Raw genomic sequence first — 23,638 nt, forward strand, 5'->3', positions numbered from 1 at the left:
TCAACTCTCCACTCTGGATATGTTTCCTCAAATTGTTAGCCACCAATGACTAGTGCCCCAATTTCTTTTAACTACTTGACTACATTTAGTTTAGTTTTGTTTTTTTACAAAGAAATATTTAATTTGAAGATAAAGCCAGAATGTACATACAAACATTTTTAGGAGAGGTCCTCCAAACCTAGAATTCTCTCCTTTATCTGTATCTCCTGCTTTATCTCTATCTCCTGGCTTCTTGGGTTTCCTTCAAGCCTCAGCTAAAATCTCATCTTCCTTAAAAAGCCTTCCTGATCCTTCTTAATGCTAGTACTTTCTCTCTGAGATTAACTCCAATTTATTTGCACTTTGAATCCCCCATTAGATTATGAGCTCCTTTCTTTGACTCACCTGCACTTAGCACAGTGCCTGACCCATAGTAGGTACTTAATAAATGCTTCTTGACTTAACCTGACAAACATTGGCCTCCAACATCTCAGCACTCTTCCCAAAACCACTTTGGTCTCTGGGAAGAGTGGGTTCAGGTTTAATGTACTGTCTACCAAAGTTTGATCCTCGATCCTCAGGAAATTGATGCTAGGCTGGCTAAAAAACCCAACATAGACTTGACTCCTGTACTCCAGGATTCGGGTAGCTCACTGTCCTGACTTTTCAAAAATCAAAAGGTTATAACCTCCAAATTAATCTACTTCGCTTAAAACAAAAGAAATGTCAAAGACAAAGATTGAGGCCTAATATTCATAGGGTCTCATGTCAGAAAAGGTCTCAGGCCTTTCCCCTTAACACACTGTTTCATACCAGACAGGGAGAAGTCAGTCAAAGAGAAATCAAACCAAGAAAGAGAAAAGACTGAGGCTGACCAAAGACTTTTGCAGGTACTTCCCAGTTTGGCTTCTACAATTACAGCCAAAGAAGCTTCCATTCACTATATCATTAGCAGACTAGAACCACCTATAGGAGAGAGAGAGAGAGACAGAGAAATGCACTAGATAAAGAGATCAACATTTTTTTAGGAAGAAAATTTGTTTTACAAGAATCGTATCAGAGTTGAATGGAACAGGAGATGCCATAACATAGATTTCTAGCACTTAGTGGCATGTTGACATGCAATTTGTCCTTTGGGTGGGAAGGAGAGGAAATAGACTCTGGTTTGAACTGTGGACATAACTTTGGAGTATATTCCATGAACTAAGGTAGTAGATTTGGCAGTAATTCTTCCAGATGTCATGATCAGGTCATCATCATCTGGCCAATTATTTGGGCAAAGGTTGGAGTTTGCTATGCTAACACATTCTCTCTAGTAATCTAGTCTTCTCATCAGCCATGGAAGGACTGGCTAACTATGTGGAGCATGACAGGGATCTGAGAAGCTGGCAAGTTATATACAGGCATCCTGAGCTGTCTAAGTCACTTCAGTAAAAGTCAACAGACACATTTCATTACCACTGACATTGCTGTCACCCTGAGAGAAATTTTCTTTTCAACATTTTTTAATTAAAAAATTTGCAACTTTAGAGAATGTCTTTGCAGAAGCTATTAAGTTCAGAGGAATTAGTATGGGCACTTATTTAATTACTTATTTAATTACTCCACAGAGCATATATGTATATATGCATGCAAATATACATATATACACTTATTTATGCATTATACAGAATATATGTATATGTATTCCTATATGTAAACATTTATATGCATATGTGTATATGTATGTACATATCAGAGATAGGATTTGAACCTAGGTCTTCTTGGCTTCTGTGTATATACATACACATAGATACATATATATTCTATAGAGTATATACTTATATATACATATACATATACATAATCAATCAACAAGTATTTATTAAGCACCTACGATGTGCCAAGCACTACGCTAGGCACTGGGAATACCAGCACAAAGAATGAAACACTCCTTACTTCCAATTAGCCTACATTTTAATGGGGGATACAACAAGTACATATAAAAATACATGCAGCAGGGGCAGCTAGGTAGCACTGTGGATAGAGCACCAGCCCTGAAGTCAGGAGGACCTGAGTTCAAATTCGGCCTCAGACCAGATACTTGACAGTAGCTGTGTGACCCTGGGCAAGTCAGTTAACCCCAATTGCCTCACAAAAATAAATAAATAAATAAAAATACATACAGCATAAAAATAAATAAACATAAATAAAGTGTCCCCAAAGTCAATTTTAAGCTTTAGTAGCTTAAAACTACACTCACTTTTAGACCATCCTGGATATGCAAAGTAGTTTGGGAGAAAGAATACTAGAATTTGGGGGCATCAAGGAAGGCTTCATGCTGAAAATGCTGCCTGAACAGCATCTTAAAGCAAGAGAAGGATTCTATTAGGTAGGTAAAAGAAGACTGAATCCCATGCAGGGGTTATGACCAGTGCAAACATATGAAGATGGGAGAAGGAGTGTCATCAATAAGGAACCAAGAGGCCAGTTTGGCTGAATTGAAGAGTGTAGGAGGTGGAGTAATATCCAATAAGGCTGGAGAAGGGAGGCATGGGCAGGTTGTATAAGACTTTAAAATCTTTTAGAGAAATTTTTATTTTATTCAAGAGGCAATAAGAAACTGATTTAATTGGGGAATCACATGGTCAAATTTGCTTGTTTGTTTTGTTTGTCCCAGACCTACGAATTAATCAATATGAGGAACTCCCTGATTTGGAAACTCCCTCAACCAATGCAGATGATCAAAACATCACTAACATATTCTTCAAATTGCTCGTAGTATTGAGAGCTTAAGTGACTTGGCCAAAGTCACACAATTAATAGGCATCAGTGGTATGAAATGAACATAGATTGTCTTGATTCCAAATCTGTGTACCATCTACTATGCCATTCTGCTTATTCATACACACACACACACACACACACACACAGAGTGACTGAACCTGTGATAACTTTAATATAAGGAACTAGTGATTGAGGAAGCTCCCTCTACCAATGCAGGTTGGCATTTTCTCTTCAACTTATAGTCTCAGAGAGACTGAACTCAATTCAGGTTATTCACTGGAAGGTCAAATACTGATGCTGAAGCTTAAGTACCTTGGTCACATAAAAGAAGATGAGACTCATCTCAGGAGTACTGAGATGTGAAACACCCAAGGTCTCATAGACAGCGAGTGTTAAAGATGGCACGTGAACACAGGTCTTCCTGGCTTGGCGACCAGCTCTCTCTCAACTACATCCTCCTGCCTCTCACATATAGATGTGCACATGGGTGCGTTGGGTGCGGGCTGGGTGTGCCAGAGCACACTTTGATGAGCATTATTATCCTTCCTTGTGGAACCAATGGGTGTATTCCTGCTTGGATGTGCTAGCACACCCACTTCTACCAGGCCCATACTCCATGCATGCCTATGTATATATATTTACATATGTGTGTTTTATATACAGTGTCTTTTGTATTTAGAAATTACAGAAAAAAATTAAAGTTTTTATTTCAACAAACTTTTAATACAACTTATTTTGTCCTTTAGAACCCTCCAAAAGGTTAGCATAGATGATAAACACACACACTTGGACCAAAGATTTTTTTTTCCCCCATGGAATAAGTGACATTCTACTTTCTGCATTGTGTATCAATTTCCTTAAAAGTGGTTAATAAAGTGTTATAAAAGGCAGATTCAGTTCTTCTTGACGACTTACTCTGCCTACATGCCAGTGGTAATGTTTAGTATTTCTTCTGATTGGCTCTGCAGTTGAACTTTTAGGAACTGGCCTACATTACTTTGTGAAAACATCTTTTACTCTTGAAAGAACTGCTACTTTCAGATGAGAATTTAAAGTTACTTGATCTTCAAGAAATAAGAAAAGGTTTGTTTTGTTAAAAACAACTTAATGAGTTCTATGAGTGCCTTGACAAATCAAGAAAATGACAGGGAAGTTAGTTGGAGCAGATCCCTTCTCTTTTATGAGATTCTGTGGTTCTATTAATAGCAACGTGGGATAAGGAAAGGAGGGACCAGGGTACTTCAGGCAGAGCCAGAGGGCACTGATCATTCTCCTGCAATCACACATCTGGTGCAGTACAGAAGCTAAAATCACAGAATCAAGCAGCATCTTTAGTATATGGCTTTCCTGATCCTCCCAACTGATCATGACTTCTTCCCTATACTACCTTATATTTAACTACTTTGAATATATTTATATTTATTAACTGCATTTATGCTACAAATTTATTTATATATTTTACATGTATTTGTCTACTTTAAGGAAAGATGAGCACTGCAGAATCAATCAAAGATTGAAGGCAAAAGGAAAAGGGGATGGCAGAGAATGAGATGGATAGATAGTATCATGGAAACAAGGAGCATTAACTTGGACAGATTTTGAAAGATAGTGAAGACAGAAGGACCTGGCATGCTATGGTCCATGGGGTCACAAAGAGTTGGACACAATTGAATGATTAAACAACTCCCTTAGAATGTAACCTCATTGCAAGTAGGTATTGTTTCATCCTTTATACTTGTATCAGCAATTAGCATAATGTCTGGCACTCATAGTACTTAATAAGTACTTGTGGGTTGATTGATTGATTCAAATCTGACTGACACATACTAGCTTTGTACCCCTGTGCTAGTCACATAACTTCTCATATCTTAAGGCAATTCTAATGCTAAAAGTCAACCTCCATTGGTAAAGGGAGTTTTCTCACCTAGGAGTTCCCTATACCAATACAATCACAGGTCTGATCTCTATCTCCTATCCTGTCATTCTAGTGATGTTTGACAGTTGTGAGTCATGGAATACTAAAGTCTCTAACTATAGGCAGGTAGATGGCACAGGGAATTGAGTGCTGGGTCTGGAGTCAGGAAGATCTAAGTTCAAATCTGGCCTCAGACACTTACTAGTTGTGTGACTCTGGGCAAGTCACTTAATCCTGTTTGCCTCATTTCCTCATCTATAAAATGAACTGGAGAAGCAAACAGCAAACCACTTCAGTATCTCTGCCAAGAAAACCTAAAAAAAGGAGTCCTGGAGAGTTAAGAGACCACTGAAAACAACTAAACAACAATAATATAGTCTCTGAAGATCTAAGGTTGAAGAACATCCAAAGAGCAATGGACAGGTATGTAATGGGTATGAGCAGACTGAAACACATTACAAATGAGTAATTATGAATGGGGAGGGGAGGTGTTTAACTGGTTACATTGGGACTGAAAAGAATAACTAAGAATTAGCCCATTTGTTCCACTGATGATCACATGATTATCATGAAAACAAGAGGAAGGCCCCCAGAATGTTGGGTCGACCTCCTATGCAAGACTGGTGGGAAGATGGGGATAAGATGGGCAGCAGTCTTGAACAGTCAGGGATCTGCATTATTGGAGGTACTATGAACTTCAATGAAATCCATTAGAATATTGGAATAAGATGCCCACAACGTTTTTGTTAAAATCAGATTATCTCTTGTGGGTGGAATTGTGAACTGATCCAATCATTCTGGACAGCAATTTGGAACTATGCCCAAATGGTTATAAAATTGTGCACACCCTTTGACCCAGCAATACCACTTCTAGGTCTGTATCTCAAAGAGATCATAAAAATGGGAAAAGGAATCACATGTACAAAAATATTTATAGCAGCTCTTTTTGTGGTGGCCAAGAATTGGAAATTGAAGGGGTGCCCATCAATTGGGGAATGGCTGAACAAGTTGTGATATATGAATGTAATGGAATACTATTGTGCTATAAGAAATGATGAACAAGTGGATTTCCAAATACCTGGAAAGACTTATATGAACTGATGCTGAGTGAAATGAGCAGAACCAGGAGAACATTGTACACAGTAACAGTAACATTGTGAAAAGAATAACTTTGACAGACTTAGCTCTTCTCAGCAATGCAAGGATCTAAAACAACTTCAAAAGATTCATAATGGAAAATGCTATCCACAACCAGAAAAAGAACTATTGAGTCTGAATGCAAATCAAAGCATGCTACTTGCTCTCTTTTTTTTCTTTTGTTTTGTCTGTCTCATGGGCCCTCCCATTGGTTCTAATTCTTCTTTACAGCATGACTAATGTGAAAATGTTTAATATGAATGTATATGTAGAGCCTATATTAGATTGTACACCATCTTGGGGAGAGGGGAGGGGAGAAAGAGGGACAAAATTTAGAACTCAAAATCTTATGGAAGTGAATGTTGAAAACTAAAAATTAATTAATTAATAAGAAATTTTTTTAAAAAATCAAACTATCCTAATGAAAGTAGTTTGACTATTTTTCTCCCATTGATTTAGTCTCCATTTATTAGTAGCTGGAATTGTTTGAAAGATATGGCAACCCTTCCTAGTCAGATTTGTTTTTTTAAAAAGACTATAAATTAATGGCTCTGTACATTTAACATTCTATTAAATGCTTCTTCTCACCTTTGAAATTATTTTTGCTAAAGTTTCTGACCAAAACTTTGTCTGTAAAGCTATAACCATTCTATGACAGATAACTCCTGGGAATTAAAAGAAAGGATGAATAAAACGATATTTTTTTTTTATCCTAGAGATTTTCTTTAGTACTATTTCATTCCAACTAAGAGTGTTCATACACATGACTTGGTTTGCTGTGTGTTTGTTATCTTAAGCCAACTCCTGTGATTTCTCTTTGTGTTGTCTTTATTACATTTTCTATCTCCTTTGTGTTTTCACATCATATATCCCAAAGATCTAATCAGTAAATTTCACATTCTGTCCTTCGGTTGATGTTAAAATATTTATTATCCTCAGACTCTCAAAAATCTCCTGCAAACACACTCTTAAATATTTGAGGGGGAATTTCATTCTTTCTTGACTAAATCTAGAGATCTTGATCTTAGTTATGTCACCTGCAAGTAATGACCTCGAGTCTATGTGCTGGCATATTTTGTTAGCTCCATGAAACCTATTCAATTGTTGAATTTTCTGCTTTCCAGCAACCTTTATTTTGAACCCTGAGGAATGTCTTTTCATAAGAAATGAATGCCAACAGACTATTACACTGTTTCTCTATCTTTTTAAAGATTTCATTGTTATTTGTAGGTGATCTATTTATGGTATAATTTAGGGTAAAGTCTATTTTTGGACTACAGACAGTATTCTGCATTACTTTAGATGATGTCTTTATTTCTTGGTATCAGAAATGTATGAAACTGCCATATTTCATGCCAATAAACTATTCTGACAAAATGCTTAACTGCATTTTGACATTACTGAGAGTTTTTCATTACTTTTGCAAGACAGTAAGAAAATAAGAAACTTCATTAGGATGAACTTTAAATATGTGTGTGGATTTGTGAAATTTATCATTACTTCAAAATTTCAAATGATGCATGATTTTGACAGTTTGTGCGCTCCCTCCACTAGCACAAGATTATAGCCTCTTCTTCTCTTGGTAGACAATTATTACTTCCAATAGTAATAATAACAATAATAATAATAATAATAATAACTGGCATTTATACGAAGATTTTGGCTGCCAGGGGAGAGTCAGGATAGAGGTGATAAGGTGTGTTATAAGGCTTCTATGCTGATCTAAAACAGCTGGTCTTCAGTTGTGGTCAAGTTTCTTCCTCAAAAGGGGAGATGTCTGTCACTTCTAACATACACCAATAGGACTATCTTTAACTATCTTGTGTTATAATCTCCATCCAGCCACTCCAAGTCAGTTAGTAAGAAAAGACTTTGGCTATTTTTAAGTGTCTTTTAAATCACCTTTTTTTTCCTGCTGCTACTCAGAGTCTCACAGTCTAAATTCCTAATTGATTTATGACCCAAAATTCCTTTTATATTCTATACTACCCACTGTATCCCTATACAAAGTCCCCATTAAATTATCCTAGGGCTTTCACTTAGTAAAACTGCAAAGAAGCAGGGTAAAGCTGAGATGAGGAAATACTTTTCAACTTCCATAATTCCCTTGGTTGCTATGCAAATCAACCAAAAAGGGGTAAGTGGATGTAACGAGGTTGGCGATCTTTGCTCTCCTGTACTTCCCTTAGCACAAAAATTGCTATACTTCCTAAACTTGTATAACTTCTCCCTCAGAAATGTTGCCATTGAGATTTAATGAGGCAGGCATGCTAGCATGTCGCCATTACTGAGAGTTCCCCATGTTTCCAGGGCTTTTGACCTTGTAAGGAACTTTTTCCCATTGAAAAGTTACATGCCAAGATGCCGAGAAGCCATGCAAACAAGATGCAGCAAAGTCACATGGAGAAATGAAGGAGGAATAGAGACTGTTTCTACATTACAAGGGGGGAAAGCAAGAGGAGCTAAGAAACTGTGACATGGCAGAGAATACAGGGAAATAGGGGGGGAGATGAGAAAATGTAAGATCAAGCAGGACAGCAGACCTGGGCTAGTGAAATTACCAGTATCCAGCTCATGGTATCTTTCTTCCTTCTGCCGAGCACTACTCATGAAAAACCCCTGCTCCTCTTCACCCATCCAACACCTCACTTCTCATTTCCTCTCCAACCAGAGGGAAGAGAGAAGAGAATGGAAAGAGATTTAGCCCTATATCAGTATCTATCATAGCCTATAAGTAGAATCCTGTTCCTTAAAATGCTTATTAAGTCATATGTCCACTGAGCCAGTGATTTATATCCAAGTCTATAATGGCATAATTTCAAATTGAGAGGGGATAAATTAACTCAAAAAGGAAAGGAAATTTCCCTCAGCTCATCCTGAGGTGACACATAAGCCCATTAGAGAAAGAATTTTTATAATCTTTGTAAACTCTGAGATACTCATCCACCAAAATGTTTTTGAACCTGGAAGGAATTTTACAAAGAAACAAACAGTGACAATGAGATATAGGAGCTGGTATATTTATTCAGGTAATCATAAATCTTGCACGTAGCACCCAACCAAAACCTACATGGCCATATTTATAGAATAGTAGCTAGTTGGCATAGCAGACAAAGCACTGGACTAGTAGTCAAAAAGAATGGAATTTCTTTTATGTATTGTCTTCCATACTAGAATACAAGCTCCTTAAGGGCAGGAAATTTCTTTTTGCCTATATTTGGATTCCTAGCACTTACCACAGTGTCTGGCAAAAGTAAGTACTTAATGAATGTCTGTTAACTTATTGATGAATTTGAATCCTTCCTCAAACACTTAATAGCTGTGTTATTCTGTATTAGTCATTTAATGTCTCTAAACTTCAGTCTCCTCATCTTTAAAATGGAGAAATTTACAATATCTGCTTAACTGGGTTGTTGTGAGAATCAAATGAGATAATAGTCTAAAATGCTTTGCAAACCTTAAAGTTCTGTGTAAATTATACCTATTATATAGAATTAAAGTGTGCAAAGTGTTTTACATACATTATCTCATTTAAGTCTTACAATAATTCTGCAATAGAAGGGAAATTATTACTCCCATCTTAGAGATGAAGAAATTCACAAAGATAGTATCAAAGGCACTTTTGAACCCAGATTTCTCTTGACTCCTAGTCTGGAGGTCTTTCCCTTATATCATTATCATTTGACATCCCTTCTTCTGGTGATAAGTCTCTCTGTCCTTACCTTGTTTGGTCCCCAAATGACAGATATACAACCAGGCCCAGATTGGAAACCTTTTTTAGCTTGGCAGGACCTGTCTCAGTTTTTACTCTTCTGGTAAAGTCTTTGAGAAGCCAGGGTCACTTTCATACCATGATAAGGAATTAGAGTAAGACTTTACTGGATAGGGGTCATTATTAACATTATTTAATGTTTATTAAGATTTGCGCTGTCAGAACACAGATGGTATCCACAAGATTAAAAAAAAAAAAGAAAAAAAATGACATAATCCCTAACCCTCAGGGAGTCATATTTTTAAAAGATAAGAAATAGTAATATTTACTTTCCTCTATTAGGTGTGAGTTTGCAAGCTTGGAACTCAATAGACAGTTTACTTCTCATTTGAGAAATATATATATATATATATATAGTATAGTATATATGCAAAGCACTTTGTAAACCTTAAAATACTATGTAAGTCAAGCTATTCTTTTTTTAAAAAAAACCTGCAGTTGTCAAGGACTCCCTCCCATGCACACAGCCCTCTTTTTAAGAAAAGGAAAAGCTTTAGATTCACAGTGTTCAGTAATGGACTGAGTCAGAAGTTATTTCCTAATGTGAATAAAAAAGGCTACATTGTACCCAGCACTTGCTCCTACTCTCAAGGGACTGACAAGATAAATAGGATCCCAAACAGGAATCCCTATCTGTCCAGGACCCAGATAAGCAGAACCATATTCCTGAGTTATAAATTCTAGAGGAGGAATCCTCAGGATGACATTCCAATTAAAAAACAAGAATGAGCAGAGATAGAGACTGAAGGCCACTACAAGCAGAGGACCTCCCACAAATCTGTGTCCCAGTTTCACTTTGTAAAACAAAGGCTCCACCTCAATGGTGCTCTATACTTTTATTGACATTCTACAACTAAGAGGACTGACAGTATAAGAAGATACTCTAATACCGACTTAGGCCTATTTTCAATATTGGTGCTAGGAAGCAGTCAGTTGGCCTGGTGACTGCATAAGCAAGTCAAGTCAAGTAAATAAGCATTTATTACTCTGTGCTAAGTGATGCAAATACAAAGAAAAGGAGGGAAAAAAAACAGCCTCAGCTTTCAGGGAAGAGGCAGTTAGATGATTCAGTGGCTAGAGCACTGGACCTGGAGTCAGGAAGACCTGAGTTCAAATGTGGCTTCAGATGCTTACTAGCTATGTGATCCTGAGTACATCACTTAGCCTCTGTTTGCCTTAACCCACTGGAGAAGTAAATGGCAAACCATTCCAGTGTCTTTGCCAAGAAAACCCAATGGTCAACACTGGGTCATGAAGAGTCTGACATGACTGAATAACTGAACAGCAACAAAAAGCTCTCACAGTCTAATGGGGGAGGCAACATACCAACAACTATGAATAAACACGATATATACAGGAAAAATTTGGAAAAAAAATTTCAGAGGGAGCCAAGATGGCGGAGTAGAAGTAGTGACTTGCTTGAGCTCTCCTCCAACCCCCTCCAAATACTTGTAAAAAATGGCTCTAAACCAATTCTAGAGCAGCAGAACCCACAAAAATACAGAATAAAACAAATTTCCAGCCCAACACAAGCTGGATGGTTGATAGGAAAGGTCTGTTGCACTAGGCTGTGAGAGGAGCACAGTTCAGCCTGGGCCCCACAGGCAAAGACAGAAGGAGACTGAGTCACAAGCAACTGTGGTGGTTTCCAGACTTATCAACCCACAAACACCAAAGACAACTTAGAAAGTCAGCAGCTACAGTGGCAGCTGTTGCTTCTAGAGCTCTCAGCCGCCAGATGGTGGGGGGATCGAGTGGCTGATCAGAGGGGTTTTCAGGGATGTCTTTGCTGGCACTGAAGCAAGATTCTCTTGCTTTGCCTGTACATGGACCTGGGTTGCAGTCCTGGACGGTGGTCCTGGAGTGAGGAGGAATGTTGGCAAGGTGGAGCTTGTGGCATAGTGGAGAGGAAATCCTCCTCACAGTTCCAAGGCAGAAAAGAGTGATTGGGGTCACTCATAGCCCAGAGCACAGGCCAGGAAAGGAGCAAACACCTCACCTTTGATCATACCACCTTGGAAGTACTGAAAACTTACAGGTCCCTAGAAGTATCTCTGAAAACAGCTGCACAAAACTCCCAAAGCTTGGTACAGTACATTCTCCACACTGGAAACAGACCCCTACCTTAACAAAGAGTTTAAAACTCAAGTAATTGGTGGGGATCATGAGCAAACTGTGCAAAAAAAGTCAGACCATAGAATCTTTCTTTGGTGACGAAGAAGATCAAAACATACAACCAGAAGACAACAAAGTCAAAGCTCCTACATCCAAAGCCTCCAAGAAAAATATGAATCAGTCCCAGGCCATAGAAGAGCTCAAAAAGGATTTTGAGAAGCAAGTAAGAGAAGTAGAGAAAAAACTGACAAGAGAAATGAGAGTGATACAAGAAAATCATGAAAAACAAGTCAACAGCTTGCTAAAAGAGACCCAAAAAAATACTGAAGAAAATAACACCTTAAGAAATAGACTAACTCAAATGGGAAAAGAGGTCCAAAAAGCCAATGAGGAAAAGAATGCCTTAAAAAGCAGAATTAGTCAAATGAAAAAGGTGGTCCAAAACCTCACTGAAGAAAATAGTTCTTTAAAAATTAGAATGCAGCAAATGGAAGCTAATGATTCTATGAGAAATCAAGAAATTACAAAACCAAACCAAAAGAATGAAAAAATAGAAGACAATGTGAAATATCTCATTGGAAAAAACAACTGACCTGGAAAATAGATCCAAGAGAGATAATTTAAAAATTATTGGATTACCTGAAAGCCATGATCAAAAAATAGCCGAGACATCATCTTTCAAAAAATTATTAAGGAAAACTGCCCTGATATTCTAGAACTAGAGGGTAAAATAGAAATTGAAAGAATCTACCTATCACCTCCTGAAAGAGATCCCCAAAGGAAAATTTCTAGAAATATTGTAGCCAAATTCCAGAGTTCCCAGGTCAAGGAGAAAATATTGCAAGTAGCCAGAAACAATTCAAGTATTGTGGAAACACAATCAGAATAACACGAGATTTAGCAGCTTCTACATTAAGGCATCAGAGGGTTTGCAATATGATATTCCAAATGTCAAAGGAGCTATGATTAAAACCAAGAATCACCTACTCAGCAAAACTGAGTATAATCCTTCAGGGAGGAAAGTGGATATTCAATGAAATAGAGCACTTTCAAGCATTCTTGATGAAAAGGCCAGAGCTGAATAGAAAATTTGACTTTCAAATACAAGACTCAAGAGAAGCATGAAAAGAACATGGAGTCTTTGGAGAACAAAGGACTTTTGTCAACCTGAAGAATTGAGCTGAATCTTGAAAAATACAATTTTATGAGGACCAGGAGAACAATGTACATAATAAGAGCAATACTGTACAATGATCAGCTGTGAATGACTTAGCTATTTTCAGCAATAATGATCCATGGAAATTCCAAAGGATTCATGATGAAAAATGCTCTCCACCTCCAGAGAGAAAACTTGTGAACTCTGAATGTAGATTGAAGAATATTTTTTTTAAACTTTCTTTATTGTTCCTTTTTTTTGTCTGCATTTTCTTTTGCAACATGGTTAATATGGAAATGTATGACTGTACATGTGTAATCTATATTGAATTGCTTGCCTTCTTAAAAAGGGGGGAAGGAGGGAGGGAAATAATTTAGAATTCAAATTTTTAAAAATGAATTTTAAAAATTTTACATGTAATTAATAAAAAAATTAATGTAAAATACAATTTAATTTTTTACAGACAAAGCTCAAACATCAGTTTATGTTACAATTATTTTTCATATATAGAAATGCCCAGAAAACACATAGCTTTTCAATAAAAACAACACACATACAGAAAAAGAAAAAAATCTCAGAGGGAAGGCACTAATTTTAAAGAAGACCAGAAAGTTTTCTTGGAGAAGGTGAGACACTGACTTCTTACTTCTATTCCTGACACCTCTGGGTCAGGATATGGCTACCACCACATCCTGCAGATTCATTTTGCCTACAGCATATGCATACACAACCACTCCCTAAAATTTCATTCCCCCCAAGATAAAGTTTCTTCTATTGTAGCAAAAAACTCAGGTCTAGAGACTTCTACCTTTCACAGTTACATTGTGCCCAGTGTATCTTGTCCCATACAAGCTTTCCCAGGAGAGAATCTTATCAGACTGGGAATTCAGTTCCTATCTAGGGTGGGGTCTAGCCTCAGCAGCAAAGCATAGAAAAGTTGAATAGCTTGTCTATGATGCCATATTCCACATACAGAATTGGGTTACAGTCTCTCACCAATGGACTCAGTATCTGGAAGAGAGTTGGAGGACATTTACAAAAACCCGGCAAAGAAACATGTGTGAAGAAAAACCATATCCTCAGGGTCATTCACAATTCTGGATTCAAACTACAGTACCCTCTTTTTGTCTCAGGAACCATCTATGAAGGTTCTTTGATGAACATGGCTTCTGTGTTGAATAGAGCTTCTGCTCTCAAACTAATCCTTTGGCTGAGTAACTTCTCTAATTCTCTTAAACCTAGCTGTTCTATTATTCAGCTGGACTGACTTCCCAAAGGCAACAGTAGAATCCATCACTTCTCACTTCAAACTTAGATGACACAGTTCTAGAATCTGTCCTTTGACCCCTCTGCCTCTCCCTCCTTTTATCTTTCTGGGTTCATTCACTGGGTCTTCTATGTGAATACCAACCCTACCTCAGCTTATTTATTAACTAAATTCTCATCATCTGTCTATGATGAAGTAAATTAAATTTGTCTCATATCACAGAATGAATCTGGTGTCCATATTTCTCCCAGTTATTAACCTAAAAAGGTCTATAAACATCACAAAAGTACATTGTGTTCTTTATTCATTCCAGTATTAAATAGCTTGTCACATTCAAATTGAGTGATTGCTGTCTCAGAACTCTGGGTAAACATTTCTCTTAGAACTCTGAGCAGAACTATGCCCCAAACAAATGAACTGCCATTCCCTTGCACGATGAATCATAGCCAGGAAACATTGTTTTAGAAAGTGATAGGCTAAATTAGGATTCAAATCTCAAAGAGTAGGTTGCTGAGGAATAGATGTGCAGAATATAGGGACAAGGGTAGAATATCAGTAGCTATAGGCAGTATTCTTCATCCAAGGTGATAGGAAGGTTCAGCTGCCATTTTTGATCTAGTAGGAATAGCTCTTGCTACACCTTCCCATTTTGTTCCATAAGCTCTCTGTTGTAGGCAGAGGACAACAGAAAGCATTTAGCTCTGTTCTAACTTTATTGTGGCTGTTTCCTCTGTGTGCTCCTCTCACCACTACACCTAATGTGAGAAAGGTTGAGAGGGAAACCTAACAGCCTCTGCTCTACATGATTAGTCTGCCCAGGATATACTCCTGCTGAGGAATGCGGAAGGGTGGCTTTTAGATGACGTGGACCCATACGAAGGGACTATGCTTATTCACAAACATAGACCTCCTTATTAAGAGAGCTAAGCATGATATAAATTTGGAGTCAAAGGACCTGAATATGTGACTTTGAACAAGGCACTCTATATTGTAGTTTTTCGTATGTAAAATGGGGAATGGGGGGGGGGGATATTATGATGAATACAAAGGACAACTAAAAACATTCCCTTTTTTAAACTATATTGAGGGCAAGATGATCAAAGAATGGGACTTGTTCAAAGTAGGTAGAATTATAATGAAGAACACAGAAAGAAGGTAGAACTCAATTCTTACTGTGTTTTTGTTTTCTCTGCCAAGGAGGATAATCTTTGGACTGAGAGGAATAGAACAAAAATCATTGAGGAAGTTGAACACAAGTGAAAAGACAGTAAGAGAGCACCTAGTTGTCCTCAATTAATTCAAGTCTCCAGCCATAGAACTACTCTCTCCTACCCCTCCTTGCCTCCAAATATTGAAAGAAATGGTGAATATGATTGCTGTTATTACAGTGATCTTTGAAATATTGTGGCAAACAGAAGAGGTGCCGAAGAACTAGAGACAGGCAGATACTATACTAATTTTCAATAAAGGAAAGAAAGTAGAGTCTAAAAACTATATTTTGCAAGCAGAGAGCATGACTTCAACTCCTGGCAAAATCCTAAAAAAGGTATCATTAAAGGAATGGTTTGTGTGCATCTATAAAGAAAAATGGTAGTCACTGAACTAGAATGACTTCATCAAGAACAAGTCAGACCAGACTAACTTTATGATTTTTTCTGAAAGTACCAAAAATGTGTGTCACGTGTTTTTTATATATAGTATATCTGGATTCCAACAAAACTTTTTCATGTGATTCTTATGAACAATATGAAAAAATATGGGGCTACCTAGATCAGTGGTGTCAAACTCAAATAGAAACAGGGCCAATATACTGTACGTGAGACTCTCTGCAGGCTGAATATTGACTTAGAAAGCCACACATTAACCTTTTCTATGTTCTATTATATATTTATTTATTTTGCTAAATATTTCCCAATTACATTTTTAATCTGGTCAGCCTACATTGACTCAGAAATTTTGCATGCAATGTGAACAGTAGGCCCTGGGCTAGATGATGGTACAATTAACTCAATTGGGAACTGTTTAAAGATCAGACCCAAAAAAATAATAATTAGAAGATGAAAATGGGGAGGGGGTAAGAAAGAGAGCCATAGAAAGAGAAGAGAGAGAGAGAGAGAGAGAGAGAGAGAGAGATTAGACTGTCCTAGGGATCTATCTGCTCTTAGTTCTGTGCTAGCCAACATTTTTGTATATGACTTTAATAATACTTTATTTGACCTATTTGCACATATGAAAAGAAGGTGAAAGGGATATTTAGCACTTTGAATGTGAGAGGCAGGTTTCAATTATTTCCACAAGTTAAAAGAATGGAGCAAATCTATTAAGGCGAAATTTAATAGGAATAAACACAATATCCAGACTTGGGTTCAAAGAACCTGTTACACAAGTACTATATACAATTAGAAATTAATTGTAAGACAACAGATCACGTGAAAAAAGATCAGAGATTTCTATCTATCTATCCATCTATCTTTCTATCTATCTATCTATCTACCTATCTATTTTGTCAGCTACAAGTTCAATGAACAGTCAGCTCCAAAAAAAAGCTAATACCATCTTGGGTTAAATTAGAAAAGCTTAAGTGCAGAAAAAAGGAGAGGATGATCCTCTCGTATTCTGCCCTGGTCAAATCATATTTCAAATTCTGTGTTTCGGAAAACCACATTTTAAACACAGTGACAGCAGAAAATACTGATGGTGAGGAAACTGGAGAACTTACTAAACAAGGAACAGCTGAAGAAAGTAGAAGTTGGAGTGAGGATGATGGGCTCCCTTTCCACAAGGGTGGTTCTTGATGATGGCTGTGAGGGCCAGGCAAGAAACACAGCCTTTAGTTTAGAAGCAGCCATTACTCCCAAGAGTCCCAGGCTGTCTTCACTTTGATCTGAGGGAAAGTAGTGGTGAAGTAGTTATGTTTTAATCAGCCAGTATATATTGTCTCTGATCTTTCCCTCAGAGTGACTTACTACTTCAGTTAGGCTATCTTGTCAATCATTTTTGATGTATATAAATAATGAGAATTTTTGTTAATGACACACAAATCAAAAGCTATCAATACCTAGGGACAATTAGGTACTTTTCGCATTGTTATTCATTAGTGTTATTCATTAGTGCTTAATCTAATCCTTTCCCTCAATTCTCCTTTCCCAATCTCCTTTGCTAAATATCAAATATAACACTACTCTTAGAACTGAAATCTTTCTGGGAAATTTTCATGATTCTGGTGCCTCATATATTCAAGAAAATTGGATATCTATGCACTGGCCTTCATTCTCTACTTTCTTACCATTCTAGTATCAAAGGGCCCTTAAAGCTTCCAACAAAAGCTAACAATAATCTATCATTATCAAAGAATTGTTCCTTTCACTGTCCTTATTTGTTCATGGGTACTAAAGTAATTTCCCAGAAGTTCTATCTCCTTTCCCTTTGAAAATTTCTCTTCCCAGCCCCATGGGGGAAAAATGGGAAAAAGTAACTATGGCAATATAGAGTATCCCTATTTTTGAAAGCATAACATCTCTTGATTGTCTTTCCCCTCAACCAGAGAAGCAGAGGAAAGCATATACACCTACATCTGAGACTTAATCTTTCTGCTCATGTAAACCGAAATCCATGTCACACTTGGACACAGATTTAGGGACTTTAGAAATCATCCAGTCCAACACCCTCAATTTACTGATGAGGAAAAAGAAGCCCAAAGAGTTTAATTGACTTGTTTACGGTCACAGGTCAGAAGTAGCAGAGCTAGGTAATGAACCCATGTCCTCTGACTCCAAATCCCAGTGTTCTTTCTACTCCATCACTCTAAGAAACAAAAATTTCACATAAATTGCTCTTGTTATAGCTAAGAATTAGAAAAATTCTAGGGACATGTAGCTTTTTTTGAAAAACCATAGCAAGTACCTGAAAACTATGTGAGAAAATGAACTGTTTTGTCACCTATCATATTTTTTCCATTGGAACAATATTACAGATGGACCTTACATAGCTGACTCATTAAAAAGTGGATAGCTTTGCCTATATGACAGATCATATTTGGAAAAAAACAAATTTTAACAGAACTTAATCAGAATTCAAAATAAAAATGTTAAGTGGATTTGCCACAAAGCCAGAGAGTTTTAGATGTGGGCAGATTGATCCATTAATAAGAAATAAAATAGTATAGTAGTATATGCTAGAAATAACTTAAACCAGTTCATGAGAGCCAATTATTAAATTTCCAGTGTGGGCATTTAAATCTCAGAAATTAGTAAATGCTACAATTCAGGCCTTGGTGTATTGTTTTGCTGGTTGTCCAGACTTTAAAAAATGATGGAGAAAAATGTTAATAATGCAGATTAAACTTTAAAAGGTGCTTTGTGTACACTGTGGAGGGAGGGAGTGTTGTAAAACATTTACCAGCACACTGAATGTAGATGAAAAGAAACGACCATATGAGAAAGGAAATTGTATCTTTGTCCCTACCAAGTAATCTATTTCTCCCCCAAAACATGATAAAAAAATGGGGAAAGTACCAATTTTCTGGCCATTGCTTTCATTCAATTTTCTTTTGTCCTTGCTCCCTCTCTTGATGGAAAAAGCAATAAAGGAAAGAAACCAAAACGTAAGGAAATAAAGAGTAATAATAGAGAGCCATTGAATGTTTTTGAACAGAGAAATGACATGGCCATGCTTATGCCTTAGGATATTATTTTGGGACTGATGAGAAAAACTGAAGAAAGGAGAGCTAGGATGCAGAGAAACAAATTAGGAAGCTTAGGTGAGAAAGATGAGGGCCTGAACTAAAAGCTGGTGACAGTATGAGTGGAGAGGAGGCATATGTAAGAGATATTGTAGAGATAGAATCACTAGAACTTGGTAACTTATTGGATATGGAAGAAAGTGGTGTTGGGGAAGGGAGAAGTCAAAGATGACACTGAGAAATACAACTTTGACCATTAGAAGTATGGCGGTAAAAGAAAGTGGTTAAAAGCATGGTGGTTAAAAGAAAGAGGGACATTTAGAAAAGTAGGTTAAGAAGGAAGATGAACTCCATTTTGGGTATTTTTTTCCAATACTGAAGGGTTATCCAGCTAGAGCTGTTTCTTATGTTTCTCTTGTTTGGAGTGTCTAAACATTGAATACTCTACTCATCTCTAGTTTCTTTTTTAAGAATATCTCTCTTTTGTTGAAAGGCCATAGGTTTTCATTTATGATTATGCCTCAACTTTGTAACAGTGTAGGTGCGTATCCTGATCTCCTTTGCCTTTTCATATGTCATAGTCTAGCATTTCCTCTGATTTCTAATAATGGCAAAATAATCCTGAACTATCCAATAGACTTTCCTTCACAGATGGAAATCTTTTTCTTGACTGCTAACAAAACTGTTATTTGTTATTGAAGATCTGAAATTCAGCCACTGCATGCTTTAGAATTTCAGGTCTGTGTCTCTGTCAGTAATAAAAGGATTCTATTGATTAGTACATTGTAGTCTCTTTTTTTTAACTTCTGGGTAACTTTTTTCTCAGGTCAAGAAGCATACATTAATGCTTACTATATGCCAGGCACTGTATTAAGCAGTGAGAACATAAATACAAGCGAAAAAAGATTAAAAAAAAAAAAGACAGTCCCTGCCCTCAAGGAGCTTAAATTCAAATGAGGGAAGACAACACACAAAAGGAAACTGAAAAGTAGGAGGATGTAGATATTGGTGGAGGGGTATGGGAAGGAGTACCGGGGAGAGGAATGAAGTAAACATGGCTAACCTGGGCCCTTCCTCAAAATGGAGGTCCTGGGAGGTCCTGATCACTCAAAGGGAGAGGTTGCAGAGGGATCTTCCAGAGTGAGAAAGCCACTAGGGTAGAGAGGTCTTCCAAGATGAGATGACTACTAGGGAATGGTGAAGAATGAAGTCTGAAAAGCAATAAAGGAGTATTATTTCCTGTTTGTGGTATTCAGGATTTTTCATTCATCACATTTTTCTAGGAGACATGATTCTTATATTGTCTCTGTTCACCTTGTCTTCAAGGGAAATCATTTTATCTTATACAGAAGTCATATACTCTTTCTGACTTGTTGTCTTTTGTTCATATGTGTGGTTGAATGTGTCTACTAGCATACAGAACCCCCGATTTCCTAATACTGGAATCACTCGTAAATTTGTATGATCCAATGATGGTTAAGAACCAGACTGTGACTGACAACCTAGATACTACCATTCTTGAGGAAGTGGTAGGGTAGGAGGAGCTGCACGCATGGGGAGAAAGAAACCAAGGGCAGGCACACCATGATGAAAGGTCACACATGAAGCTCTGAGAAGACAATCACACAGGTGATCAAGAAAACTTCAGAGTGGGAAAGCAGCCTTGACATACATACATAGCAACCAACCAAGTGTGTGCAATAGACAAAGAATAAGGGGCACCACCAGGAAGCTGACATGAGAACTGGTAGAACCCCAGGAAACCATGGAGTGAGAACAACATCCATGTCAGAATGGAGGACAATGTTGAAAACTCAACTTTGAAATTCAACTGGTTGAAATTTCTACTTGTTAAAAATGTATTTGTTTGGGGTTCCCTTTTTTAAACTCCATCTTCTCTAACATAAATGTGGTTGACAAGTGCATTGCTGAAGTACATGTTGCATTAGTCAAATGAAACAAAGGGATATTTCAGAGGGGGAAGAGAGAGAAAGAAAGCAAGACAGAGAGACAGAAGGAGAGAGGAGGTGAGGAAAGAAAGAGAGAGAGGAGAAAAGAGGGAGAGGGATGGAGGGAAAGAAGGAGGGAGGGAGAGGAGGAGGGGGGAGAGAATAGTTTGGGGTGATAGCAATGTCTAAGGAAATAATCACATTGTAGGTGGTTGAGGTACAGTGGAGAAGTCATGGTAGTTAAGAAGATTGATGGGGCAGCTAGGTGGCGCAGTGGATAGAGCACCAGCCCCGAAGTCAGGAGGACCTGAGTTCAAATACAGCCTCAGATCAAACACTTGACACTTACTAGCTGTGTGACCCTGGGCAAGTCACTTAACCCCAATTGCCTAAAAAAAAAAAAAAAAAAGACTGAAGATGAATTGGGAGATTGGGGTGTTCCTAGGGGCATCCACAAGAATATTAAAGTTTCAAGGAGAAGAGCAGAAGTTGAAGGAAAGAGAAAGACTCTGAGCAAAGAAGATTCCTTGAGAAAGTGGCCAGAAAACCAGTAGATGGCAGCAACATGAATCTGAACAGGGTGATATGGATTAATAGGCTAATGAAGCATGCCACTTGACAGTCTGATTAGACTGGATCCTACCCCTAGGAGCAAGTAGGTAGGGCACATGTAAAGAAACAACTAGATATCTCATGGATCTATTAGTAGCTCCCTAACTTCAAAGGAATTCTATCAACCTCTGTGTTTACCCTACTCATGACTGGTATTCAAATGACAACTTAGGAAGGATCTATTTTCCCTAAATCGGTTCATATATAAAAAGCCTATGTAGTTTTATCTTCTGCATTGTATATCTGCACGGTTCTTAACGGTCACCAAGAGTCCATTTATAGCCTGAAGAGATCCAGTTACCTAGATTGTACAGTTATGTAAACAGCTTCATTTCTAAGATTCAGACCAGGATTGAAACCCAGAGGTGGCAGCGCTACAGAAGAATATTTTTCCTTGTATCCTTTTTGTGCGATGAGTGTCTCACTGGTGGATATAGGCCACTAATAAACTCTGTAGCTAGAGTCGAAATGGGTTTGATTTTGTTTCTGCTCCTCGAAATACCAAACCTGATAAGTAGATTTCTATGCTATGATGCAAAGCTTCAATAAAAATGTACACTAGATGTTCACGTTTAAGTCCTGCCTGTGGATTTGAGCAAGTTATTTAACACGCCAGTGCCCTCAGGAAACTTTCTAAAACTATGAGTTCCCTATTTACATCAGCAGAAGGAACTTCCACACAGTTCCTTACACCAAATAGCACACCCCCTTTTCCTCATTCCCACCACTCTAGCATAGTGATGTTATTTTGGTCCTCTTCGAGAACAAAGGACAACAGCCAACCACACTCACACCTCTTAAATCAAAGTGTCAATTTATATACAACACACAAACTTTTAAAAATGCTTTCTTCCATTGTCTCTTTGATGACAATGACTAAAAGAAATCATCATCCTAGACCATTCTGCCTTGAAAATGTGCGGGTATTGAAATCATATCAGCTACATCTTGAGAATCCTTTATATTGACCTCTGAAATGTGGTAATGAAATAAAAGAACTAGATAAAGAGCTACTGGAGGTGGATTCTGGAAAACATAGATAAAATTCAAGCATTTACCAGAGAGTTAGAACAAGATCATTGCCAAGGCCAGTCAAAACAAAGCAAGCAAGTCAGTTACAGCAGTCAAACCCGTTTCTACATGCGGACACAGCCTGAAAATCTTAATCGGTGAGCATAAAAGAAAGGAGGGTATGAATTTTGAGTGGTTTGCATATTTTGTTGGGTCCCATTCACTAGAAACTTTATAAACCACACATCTCTATGTCTCATTAATCATAGTACTGTATAATAAAATGTTTCTCTGTCATGTTATATATATATTTTATGAACATATATGTGATATATGTGCTTGTGTTCATAAAGCAATGTCTGCATCTTCAGCATTATTTGAAAATAGCATAATAATAACACCGTTTTAAAAATGATAGTGTAACTGTGCTTCAGTGACACACATTACTGATAAAAATGAATAAAATATTCCACTAAAGCACCAAAGAAGTAATTGCTATCCCTCATTCACATTAGAACACTATTCAAAAAATGCTATATTCTTTTTTTAATGGATTTTTGAACAAATGAAATATAAGTGATGGAGTCAAATATTTATTCCAACATGACCATAAATTATTTTAATACTACTTGCTAGTCCTACTACAAATTTGTCAGGAATATGAATCTGCTTTACAGATACCTCTAAAATTTGAATGGAGTATTGCCATGCTTAATATGCATATATTTTGCTTTCATTTTAATAATGCCTTTTATTTTTAACATCACCACAATTCTCAGACATAGCTCCCTATCCTAACCTACCGCCTACCCGACAAAACTGAACCCTCTCTTAAAACAAAGAAACCACAGATTAGCAAAAACAACTGATATTCTAAAGACATCTTATAGCATATGTGACATTCTGTACCTGTAGCCCCCCTCTGCCTAAAGAGCAAAGATCTGATTTGTTAGTTCTTCTGTAGCACGAAGATTGGTCATTACAATTACATAGAGTCTGGCTTCCTTTTCATGTTCTTTTTGTTTATGTTATTGTAGTCATAAATACTGTTCTCTCGGTTCTGCTTACTTCACTCAACATCACATCTTCCCATGTTCTGTGAATTGTTCAAATTCATCCATTTGTACTGCACAAAAATATCCTATTCAATCAATATGCTATACTTTACTCAGTCATTTGCAATTAAAGTTTTGGTACATTTGGTACTTTGCTTTGGTACCAAAACATTAATTGGTATGTTTAAGTGAAAATTAAAGATACTTTTGCTACCAAAAAAAA

The sequence above is a fragment of the Vombatus ursinus genome, unplaced genomic scaffold (genome assembly GCF_900497805.2).
Source record: "Vombatus ursinus unplaced genomic scaffold, bare-nosed wombat genome assembly UNPS02014830.1, whole genome shotgun sequence".
Classification (NCBI taxonomy): domain Eukaryota; kingdom Metazoa; phylum Chordata; class Mammalia; order Diprotodontia; family Vombatidae; genus Vombatus; species Vombatus ursinus.